Here is a 12317-nt window from a genome sequence, read left to right on the forward strand (position 1 = left end):
TGGTGGGTACACACATTAAATGGGCTTCACACTGCATGACTCAAGATGGCATGTACAGGGCTGGAGAGATAGTGCCAGTGCACTATGTGGCATATGATTGACTTTCAAAGATCTAAGAATAGCCCCAAACCTTGACCAGGGATGGCCCAACAGCCTCCCCACAAAAAGATAGTGACTGTTGTTTCATATCTTTCTCTCTCCTCTCTCTTCTTTCTCTCTCTCTCCATCTCTCTCTCTCCATCTCTCTCCTCTCTCCTCTCTCTCTCCTCTCTCTCTTCTCTCTCCTCTCTTTCTCCTCTCTCTCTCCCCTCTCTCTCCTCTCTCTCTTTTCTCTCTCTCCCTTCCCTCCTCTCTCTCTCCCTTCCCTCCCTCCCTCCTCCAAAGACCCTCAGGGTGATTTAGCTTCAATTCTAATCCACAAAAGTTGCCCAGAAGCCCAAGGAGCAGTGAGACTGAACTAAGAGGCAAGAGGTTTAACGAAACTTTTTCTCTAAAGGAAGAAGAAAATGAAGCACTTTATTCAGCCCTGGATATAGAACAAGAATTCTGAAAGTGCTTAAGCAATAAACAGCCAAGCCCTTGAACCCTGAAGGGTGGCTTCCTTAAGAAGTAGCCTATGTGTTCTCATCCCCGGTGTGAAGCTCTTTTAAATTGAAGGTTAAATAAAATATTCAACACTTTCACCTGTTTATTAAAATCACCGTGAAACCACATGCAGCTTCAAGCTAGTATGGGGGAGCAGTGGACCTCTGAATGGTCCTCAACCATCCCGCCAACTTTAACTTGGTGTCACTAGACTTTAGGAAACATAGATTTGAACTTAGGTCCTTTCCCTTCTCATATTCATGTGATGCCTAGTAAGATCGAGAAAATGATTCAAGAAGAGCCTGCAGGCAGGGGTCAAAGAAATGGTGAGATGGAACACATGGTTTGCATGCAGGAGGCTCAGGTTGGGTCTCGGGCACCACTTATGTTCCTCCAGTACTTCCAGGAGGGGCCCCCAAACAAAAGTGACAGGGTGGGAAGGAGGGAGGATCTAGGGAAATAGGGCAGAAGCAGATATGGGGCCCATCAGACTTGGCACTTGCATCATCTGAGTGTAGAGGGTCCATTATCGGTTGCTGTTTGGGTTATAGAGCATCTCCCTGGGTGCCTCACCACCCCCTTCCCTAGGGATCCCCACAGGGAGAAGAAAGTGGTGCTTTCAGCGGTGAACACTGCTGACAGTTCACACTCAGCTGTTTCCCCTCAGTGCTGAGAATAAGCCTTCATCTGCCTGACACGGAGGCTGTGCTGGAAAGCTGGGAGCATCCAAGTGTTCTGCCCACACGCAGAAACTGGGGGCCAGGGGCTCCCAGATCTTTCCTTCTCCAGTCATCACTTTGGCACACCCTGCTCTGGCACATCTTTGTTCAGGCAGAATCTCATTTTCTGAATCTTAGTCCTGGGGACTGACTGAGCATTGCCCGCTGAGTACTGCTGGGCATCGTCCCTCACATCTACCTCCCCAGCAAAAAATACAAAAAAAAAAAAAATAAATAAAAATAAAAAAAGCATGCAAATTAAAAAAGGAGCTTTTTTTCCTGGTTGTAGAAAATGTAGGCTCAAAGAGATGGTGTTGGTTGCACTCTGACCAGTGCCCAGGTGCCCGGGTTCTTGTGTTGGTGTGACTGGTGGGGCCACAGAATTTATGTAGGCATTACTATGTGCAAGCTGATCTGCTGCCATTCAGACCCTCCAGACAGGAACCCTGAGCCCATTGTGACTCAAAGAAGAAACACAATTCTTCTGCAGGTGCTCCAGCCCTTTTAAGTTGTCTTCCCAGCCCTAAAATACTAGTTTTGAAAATCGAGGATAAAAATCAACTGGTGGCAAATTGGAATGTAGTGGTAGAAATGAGCTACTCAACCAGAGGATTAGAAGATGAAGAAAACTAGCTTTGAAATGGAAAGGATTCAATGAGTGACCCAGAAAATTGGATGAAAATTAACCTATGCCAAAGCACTTCATCGTGAAATTTCAATTCTCCAGTCCAAGAAGAGTTCCTGCAAATTTCCAGGAAGTCACGTACAAGTCATGTATGAAAGATCAGGAAGCAGAATGACTTTCTTCTTACATACTAGTCACTTAAGGATACTTTTTTCTCATCTCTGTGGACCCTCGGTCAGCTAATCTGATGCTCATGTTTGAAGACTCTGAACTGATGGCCCAGAAAAATCAACCCAGACTCGCACACAGGAAGTATCCAGCGCAGGAATTTAACTAAAGGATAAAAGAGAAAACTAAAGATGAATAACCACACGAATTATCTCTAGAAACAATTTACAGACGCTAGGGAAATGAAATCATTCTATTCTCCTCAACAGATTTTGGAAGCTATGGTACCCGCAAAACAAGCAGATGCTTTGAAACAGTCTCGAATGAGATGGATTTAAAGATAAACTGGGATTCTCTCATAATATTTTGAAGTATTTTTTGGGGGGGCCACACCTGGCAGTGCTCAGGCATCATGACTTTGTGCTTAGGGACTTTGTCCTGGGGTGATTGGGGACCATATGCAGTTCTGGAATTTCAACTGGGGTGCAGGGCAGGCACCTTCTCCCCCTGGACTATTGCTCCAGCCCCATCAGCAGGTTTTTAGATGTAAACTCAGAAGTGTTACACCTTTTCAGTGCTGCACCTAGAAAGGAGGAAAGCTACCACCTTTCACCTCAAACATACTACAGCAGACAACAGAGAGAAGGACAGAAGATATAGGAAGAAACTGGAACTAAGGCAGAGATTCTGTGAAAAACAAGCCTGGAATCAGGGCTGGCAGCAAATCTGGAGCACTCTCTGGCGTTCTTTAGAAGCTCCATGGGTGTAGCTCAGTAGTACTCCTGAGAAATATTCCTGAGTGTATAAGGCCTTGGGTTGAATCCTGGCAACACACACACACACACACACACACACACACACACACACAAATATAATAACCAAGAGAGCAAGAGGGTCTGAGAGGAGGATTTAGGAACTGTACTAGAAACAAAACCAAACCCAAATTCCAAAACAAAAACATGGGACCTGGGTCAATCTCGCTAAGTGCTAGAGCACAGGGAAACTCTGGGTTAGATCCCCAACACTACCAAGAGTGACACCCCCCCACACTTGGTGTGATTCCAAAACAAAAGGTGATAGAGAGGACAGCAGGCATGACACTTGGCCTTGCAAGAGGCCAACCTGGATTCAATCCCCAAGTGATCTCCCAAGCACCAAGAGATGATTCCTGAGCATCTCCAGATATGATCCAAAAGAAAAAAACAGAACTGAAAGGGAGGGAGCAGCAGCTAGAACTTCTTACACAGGGTAATGAAACTGGGTTGGGGTGGTGCCAAATGGTGTCAACGTACATGCGTGGTACACATGGGTTCAGTCCCCAATGCTACAAAATTTTATAAAATGGATTGCAAGTAGCAGAATCATTCCATAGCCTAATTGAGATGAAGAAAACCTAAGTTGGTTTCTTTACTAATAAGAAATAAGGAAAGTAGAGTGGTGGTAGGGGTAGGGATGTAGCTCAGTAATAGCCTCCCTCCTGTGAAGCTCTGGGCTCAGTTCCCTGGAACCTTTCTTCCCCCTCTCTACCCAAAAAAAGGGAAAAAGTTGGGGCCAGAGTGATAGCACAGTTACAGGGCATTTGCCTCATAAGCAGCCAACTTGGGACGGACCCAAGTTTGATTCCCGGCATCCCATATGATCCCCCCAGCATGCCAGGAGTGATTTCTGAGTGCTGATGGGTGTGCCTCTCCCCAAAAAAGATAGATTTAAAAAAAAAAAAAAAAAGGAAAAAGCACAGACTGGAGAAATAACTCAATGGGCTAATTACAAGCTTTGCATGCAGGAGGCCAGCATAAGGTTCTGAACATCACTTGGTTCCCAGCATTGCCAGGAGCAACCCCTGAGCACTGTTGGCTTCGGCCTCCCCAGATAGCAAAGAGGGGCCAGAGCTACACTATAGCATGAATGGGACTAGTCCAGGTTCCATCCCCAGCATCATGTATAATTCACTAAACGTTACCAAGAGTGATCTCTGAACACTGCTGTGTGCGACCACCCCCCAGAATAACAACAAAATTATGGAAAAAGAGCAGTGGGAAAATATGTAAGAAGCTCAGAGTGAGGTAGATCAAACAGTGACGTGACTGAACTCTAGGCAGAGACAATTCACTCACACTTCTGGGACAGTGGACAGAGAGCACTGTTGCAGGAGAACTGATGTTGCTAATCACTGCCTTGGACTATCTGTATTCTGTTGACCATGCAAGCAGATAGTGGAGCAGAGGGAGGAACTGACTAGTGCCAGCACCTGCGCAAAGGGCCCAGAAGCACAGCTGGACAGGGGCGGAGGTTTTGCTGGTGGAGACCTGGTCCCCTCCCCAGTACTGCTTGTGAGTACCACCCTCACAAATAAACGTAAGTGTTTATTTATAAATATATAATAAATAATAAATATAAACAAATATTTAGCAACAAAATGGAGGTGGGAGAAGGGAAGGGCTAGCCAGGTCCTCTCTTTCACAGTGGGTGTAGGATGCCAAAAGAGAATGTCTGAAATCAGGGTCCAGGGTGTCAAGAAATAGCAGCACATAGTGTGTGTGTGTGTGTTTGTTTAGGAAGATCTAGAAGTTTCACTGATCTGTTGACTCTGGGAGCTAGGAGAGTAGAGAGTTTCAGTTTGGCCCTGGGTAGGTCTCTGGGTAATAATTAAAAATAAAATTCCTCAAGGACATCAGAGTTATGTAATCTCGTGGCGAATCACATGGATGTGGTTTGAGTTCTACATTCCTGCTGCCTCTCCATGCAGTGGAAGCCTGATCAGAGTCTGAGAGACAATAGTGAAGGACCTTTCAGTGTTTGTGGCAGCCAGCAGGCTGACGCATACTTACTCCAAATAGCCCCGGTTTCCTTGTCTTTGAGTAAAGTTAATGGTCAGGAAAGCTTTAAAGATTTGGGGGGTTTGTTGGGCCATATCTGGAGGTGCTCAGGGACCAATTCTGGTGGTGCTGGGAGCCATATATGATGCTGGGGATTGAGCCCAGCTCAACTACATGTAAGGCAGCACCTAGTACCTTAACCCTGTTATTATCTCTCCAGCCCTAATTTTCCATTGTTTTTGTTTATTTAGTTTTGAGAGGCCACACCTGGTACTAATCAGAGTTTGTTCCTCAATGCACTCAAGGATCAGTCCTGCTATTGTTCCAGAGACCCTATGGGATGCAAGGGATTGAACTTAGGTCAGCTGCATATAATGCAAGCACCCTCCCTAGCCCTTCAAGTTGAGTAATACAGGAAAGAAACCCAAACCCTTCGGGTTGAGAATGACCGTTCGATGGCTGGACCACACAGTTAGCCCTCTCTGAGAGTTTGTCTCTAACCAGGAACTGGTCTTGTTTCTCTGTCCTGATCTCAGACAACTACCATCTTCTGTTCTCTGTGCATTGGAGGGAAGGACACTTGGATGTTTGCTGACTTTTTCTGAATCAGCCTGTGGAATGTCTCCAGCTTGGAGGAATGGTGCAGCCAGTGGTGTTTACATAGACGAATTAGGACCCAGAGGAAGCTCGGAAGTGATTTTTCGGATACTCCCGAATCACCGTGGCACTCATGGCTACAAACCTGGCTTCCTGCCTCCATATACTGTTCAACTCCCAGAAAATTTCAAACCCAAGTGGCTCTGCTCAAGGCTGTTTCTTTTGAACTTCTGGCCACTTTTTCCTACCAGAGGTTCCTGGGGACAGCCAGTATAGTGGCATGAATACAGGCATCCTGGCTCACAGCAACTTCAAGGAAACCTGTGAGAAGACAGCAGCAAACAGCCCATTTTTTCCCTCCCTTCTCACCAGGGCATGGGCCCAACTCTGCTTCTGGAAAGACATTGTTTGGGGTCCTGCTGTGCCCATTCTCTACAGATGGCAGGTCACAGCTGTCCCTAGTCATATATTGTGAGGGACCTTCAGTTATTTTGAGGGGGGTACCACTGCATCCTCCCTCCCACTTTGATCACGTGCTGGGAGCCAAAGTAGCTTCTGAGGAAGAGGATTTCATGAAACAGTACCCCCTCTTTCTCTCAAAGATCATCCATACAATCCTCACAGATGCACAGATAGTGATGTAGGGAGAATGATGATCATTCAAATTCTCCTATCTAGAAATGAATCAAACATCCTGCCATAATCCATAATGTCAGTGAGCACAGCCTTGGTTTTCTTTTTGGGGGGTGTCAGGGAGTGTATTTTCCAGAAATGCTCAGGGGACCACTCCCCTTGATTCTCAGCCAAATCAATCTGAAGTTTTAACACTCCTGCACTCCCCTGGTAGTGTTCTGGGGCCTCCAGGGCACATAGGGGTTCACTGCTGGGGATTGGGCTGAGGTTGTAAGCAGCACATACACCCCTGCTCCCTGTGTGTGCTCACTCTCTGGGTGGAGGTCAGCTGGTGTTTTCCTTGGACTCTAAAAACTCTTGCTCATGAAAGTGAGGTCTGGCAGCCTAGTCCTGTGCCCAGTTGAGACATCACAGACTCTGTGCTTGGGGAAAAATCTATGGAAACCGATTATACCTGTAAATCACAAGCCAAGAGCAGCAGAAGGTCTGTGGGGAAGGTCCCAGCACCCTTTGGAAAGACAAGGTGCTAAACTGCCCTTTGAGAACCATTGTGAGGCCTAGGCCCTGAGCCATTTGAACCAGGGCTGTTCCTGCATGAATTATCACTGCTAAATTTTGAGCATTTTAAGATGCTGCTTAAGATCAGGTGCAAAAACAATCAACTAGCAAGTTGGTGAAGTGGTTGCACCCCGGGTCAGCTCTCATTCTCTGATAGCAGCAATGCCTGCACTCTAGCCCTAGAGAAGGTTGTCCTACTATCAGCCTCTCTGGGCTCATTCTCTGAATTGTAGAGACCAGCTGACATGATGATCTCCACTACTGCACAGCAGCCCCAAACTCAGGACCATATCTTTTTTTTTGTTTGTTTGTTTTTTGGGCCACACCTGTTTGATGCTCAGGGGTTACTCCTGGCTAAGTGCTCAGAAATTGCCCCTGGCTTGGGGGGACCATATGGGACGCTGGGGGATTGAACTGCGGTCCTTCCTTGGCTAGCGCTTGCAAGGCAGACACCTTACCTCTAGTGCCACCTCACCAGCCCCAGGACCATATCATTTTAACTTTCTATTATAACACCATGATTTACTAAGTTGTTCATGATATAGCATCCTGAGCCTTTGCATTGAACTACTGTCCCAGGGTCCCAGGTCTCCTTATAGCACCATTTGTGAGATTCCTTACCAAAAAAAGTTCTTGCCAAGCAATCCAGTTCAGACATGAATGTTGCATCAGATCCCTTTGGATGGGCTTGGATGGTGATGAAATGAATGGAGGGGCCTTTCTCTGCCATCCCAGGATACGTGTTTCCAACCCCCTTCAGCTGGCGGGTCTACCGGTTCAGGGTGGTGGCTAGGAGAAAATCCACTCACAGACAGACTTCTTCAGGAAATAACATCTTTATTTGCCCTGGCCAACATGTGTGGCTTATAATAACCATTTACGCTGGATTCCTACTCAGCCCTGCATTGTACCTTGTCCCTCAGAGATCTCCTCCTGCTTCTTCCTCCATCCTGCATTCATGCAAATTCCTCTTTTCGCCCCTGAGGTCAAAACTTTTGTAACCTCCCCAAGACCCCTCCCAGAAATGGGAGGATCTTTCTTGTAGGTAAGCTTACACAAAGAATAGGGGTAGGGTAACAATGAGTAGAAGACTCGAAGAGACATTTATTATTTTTGGAGGGAGGGGGTCACATCCAATTGCACTCAGGGGTTACTCCTGGCTCTGCACTCTGGCAGGCATGGGGGACCACATGGGATGTCAGGATTTGAACCACTGTCCGTCCTGGATCAGCTGCGCACAAGGCAAATGCCCTATCACTGTGCTATCTCTCCAGACCTTTGAAGAGACATTTCTGCAGACAAGATAGATGAATGGCTAAGAAGCACATAAAAAATTAATGCCATTAGTCATCAGGAACTTGCACATCTAAAGCACAGACACACCAGACACTCCCACTCAATGCTACTCTCACATGACCAGAAATCACACCAGCATGCATGGAGGATGTGGAGGAAATGCACCTCTTGGGCGCTGTAGGTGGGAATGTGGAATGCAGCAGCACCTCCAGAAAACAGCACATGGATCCTCAAACACTCCCAAAGAGACGGCAGTTCAAAAGAACTGAAAGCAGCGGGGTCTGAAGATTTGTACCCTCCTTGTTCATAACTTTATTTACAACGGCCAAAAGGCAGAAGTGATTTCCAATGACCTCCAATGACATCCAATGGACAAGCAAGTGGTAGAACCACATGGTAAAAAATTATTCTGCCCTAAAAATAAAAGGGTATCTGGACAGGCTGGAGGACCCATTATTAAATAAGCAAAAAAGAACAAAGACACAAATGTTCTCCTTATGGGAAGTTGCTGGAGAAGCCCCATTCAGAGAAGATAGGAAGTGGAAAGGGGCTGGAGGGCTACTATGGGGTGAGGCACTGGTCTTGAATTCCATTGGCCCCGGATTGAATCTCTGCACCATTACGGTTCCCTGAGCCACTGTCAGGACTTATTCCTGAGCACAGAGCTTACTCCAGAGCAGTACTCGGGTGTGGTTCAAAACCTGAAAGGGAAAAAAAATAGCTCAAACAAAACTGAAATTTCCCTTCCTCTAGGGAAGAAAGGAAAGTCCCTAGAAGGATTTTAAATAGTCCAATTCATGTCCTGTAAGTTTTCAGGAAATTCATTGAATACAATGTTTGTATTAGTCAAAATGCCATTTAACCTAATGTTCATTTTAGTCTTAAATTGAAACAATCCAAACACCCATGAATGGAGAAATAAACTGCAGTATAGTCATACAATAAAATAAAATGCAAATAATAAAAATAAATGAGCTGGAGCGAAAACACAAAAGTTTGATGAATCTTAACAACATGTTGAATCAAAAAATAAACCAGATGTATGAACATATATACTGGATGGTTCCATTGAGAGAAAGTTAAAATGCAAACTGGCAGCTTAGGAATTTATTTTTTTCTTTTTTTGTTTTTAGGCCATTCCTGGCTCTGCATGTAGTCAGGAACTATTGGCAGCCTTGGAGGATCACCTGCATGCTGATCGAACTCAGGTCAGCTGCATATAAGACAAGCACCCTGCTATCACTCTGGCTTGGAATTTCTTTTTAATGGAAAACATTAAAGCAAAGAAGAAGAAAGCAAAGAAATGATTGTGAGAGTCAGGCCAGAGAATAAAGGTAAAGACAAAACCATATGATCTCACTTAGATATGGAATATTAACAGCAACTGGAACTTACAGAAGAGAGATTGATGGCTGATAGAGGTGGAAATGGTGTGGGTTGGGGCAGAGGGTGGACAAACGGATGAAGGGGGTGAGAAGGTATAGACTTCTAGTTCTAAGATTCTGTTCTAGTTCTAGCTGGGATATAGCTCGTTGGTGAAGTACATGACTAGCATATGTGAGGCTCTGGGTTTGTGATCGTACACTTCAGGTTCCAATACCTCTGGTGTGACCTCCCCAACAACAAAGTCCCCAAAGTTCTGGGGTTTCTTTCTTTTTTTTTTGGTTTTTGGGTCACACCTGGCGGTGCTCAGGGGTTACTCCTGGCTATCTGCTCAGAAATAGCTCCTGGCAGGCATGGGGGACCATATGGGACACTGGGATTCGAACCAACCACCTTTGGTCCTGGATCGGCTGTTTGCAAGGCAAACGCCGCTGTGCTATCTCTCCGGGCCCATTTCTGGGGTTTCTATAGTGTGATGGCCCTAGACTTGCATTGTATCTTGGAATGTTGCTTAGAGAGTTGGCCTTTAGTTCACATGAAAAACCAGGATGCCATATGGGGTGACCAACACAGTGAGGCACTGTTATGATTTTGCAATGTAGACAAGTATTGGGTCATTGTGCTGCTCCCCAAGATGAACATAATATGGTGTGGGTGATTAAAGCTTTTGGTCATTTGGGGGTCCCACCTGGCATTTCCTGGAGGATGCTTCTGAAGATGCTCAGGGAACTGTTCTGTGTCAGTTATTGAAGTCAAGGCCTCCCCTAGCTAGGCATGTGCTCTCATCTCATCCTTTGAGTTTTCTCTATGGTCTTTTGTCATTGAAACTGGGAAGAGATAGGGGAAGGTACTGAGGGAGATTGGGATCAAGAGGTTGGGAATGCGTATCTTCTGGGGTCACAAAATTCATTTTGGAGGGGAGATTTGGTCACACCTGACAGTGTCCAGATTTACTCCTGGCTCTGGGGATTCAGGGATTACTCCTGGTCGTGATCGGGTATCATATGCAATGCCAGGAATCAAACCCGGGTTAACTGCATGCAAAGGGAGCACCTTACCCACTGTACTATATCTGTAGACTCCAAATTCTGTTTTGCTTGTTTGTTTACTGTTGTACCTAGGGGTAATGATAAAGATATTTTTGTTTTCTATAAGTGTGCCATATTTCACAAAACAAAGATCTTTAATTACAAAACAGAGAAAAACTCCTTCGACATGACTTACTGCCCATTATACTAAAGGTTCTTAGGAAATGTTTGCTTAAAATTTTTGGAAACAATAACAGAAAAAGCAAACTAATAATATAAATATTATGACAACAGGAGATGGACAAGAGATGGCTTAACACTTGCCTTGTATGGGTCAGGCCCTGGGTGCAATATATGCCCTGGCAGCATAGAAAATCCCCCCATCCCCAACAAATGAAGCTCTATTTTTCTTTTTTCTTTTTTTCTTTTCTTTTTTTTTGGGGGGGGGGGTCACACCCGGCAGCGCTCAGGGGTTCCTCCTCTATGCTCAGAAATCACTCCTGGCAGGCTCAGGGGACCATATGGGATGCCGGGATTCGAACCACCGACCTTCTGCATGAAAGGCAAATGCCTTACCTCCATGCTATCTCTTCGGTCCCTGAAGTCTATTTTCTAAACCAAGGATCTTAGGGAGAAGCAGGGAGGTCCTAATTCTCCTCTCTGACCCACCTTCTCTTTCGAGGGTTTGCACAAGTAGGTTGAAATGTGCTTTCCTGCATGGCAGTTTGGGCCAGGATCGAGGCCTGCACACAGCTGTCCTGAACTCTGAAAATTTTCACTTAGCAGGAACAGAAGATAATAATTACATAGTATCTCTCCGGCACACCCTCCCGGAACCCCGAATTAACTTAATTTGTTTATATTCATGCTTCTAATGAGGTGCAACTCCCACCCTTTCCTGGTACTGGGGGGAATCTCTGCCATCCCCTCCCACACTGCTTTCTCTTCCTATGCCACTGAGGTGAGTTTCTGGGCTGGCTGGCTGGTGGCAGGAAGGGAGCGATTGATGGACGAACATTGCAGAAACAGAGTCAGGCCGGAGTGACCTGCCCAACCCACCTGCAGGACGGGGGCAGGGAGAACCCCGTCAGCCAGCAGAGACTGGTTAATATTTGCCACCACTGGGGCCTTTCCTACAGCTTCTTTTCGATAATTAGTCTGAGTGCATGACTCATGAATTTTCCAGTTGGCTTTAAATCCCAGACTTCCTCCGGCCTCTGCGCTCATTAGTCTGGCTTCTCCATAGGAGAGTCAGCATGGATTTGGGGAATCAGAAAATTGAGTTCTCTACTCAGGGTGGCTATGGAATGAATCACCTGACAGGAAAGGGTCATCCTGCACCCCAGTCATGCTTCCGAGGCCGGTGTTGGCCCTCTGGGGACTGTTGCATCATTGTCTCTGATAGGAGAGAAAGTCCTATCAGACTGGGTGATTCAGAGCCAGCTCCCACTGCAGGGCACATGAGGGCTTGTTTCCTTCTTGCTGGCCCCTCCAGGCAGCAGGGCATGAGGCTTGGTCTAGATTGAACCACTGGAAACTTGTCCGAGAGCAAACAATTTGAGGAAAGAAACCCCAGGGGCCAGAGAGATAGTACAGAGGTTTAGGCACTAGCTTTGCATGCTGCTGGCCCCTTATTCAATTCTCTGCACCATATATAGTCCCTGAAGCACAGTAAAGACAGGAGAAAGCCCTGAGAACTGATTTATTGGCTCTCCCATCGTCTGTCATAAAACACAGCAAGGATTCTTCCACCTTCCCCAAAGTTCTTCTTACAGAGGCCTTTTCCTCTTAAATGCCCTTTTCTGATTTTTTTTTTTTTTTTTTAGTGAGGGTTTGGGTCACACCCAGGGGTGCTCAGGGGTTACTTTTGACTCTGCACTCAGGAATCATTCCTGGCAGGCTTGGGGGA

The sequence above is a fragment of the Suncus etruscus genome, chromosome 15 (assembly GCF_024139225.1).
Source record: "Suncus etruscus isolate mSunEtr1 chromosome 15, mSunEtr1.pri.cur, whole genome shotgun sequence".
NCBI classification, from domain to species: domain Eukaryota; kingdom Metazoa; phylum Chordata; class Mammalia; order Eulipotyphla; family Soricidae; genus Suncus; species Suncus etruscus.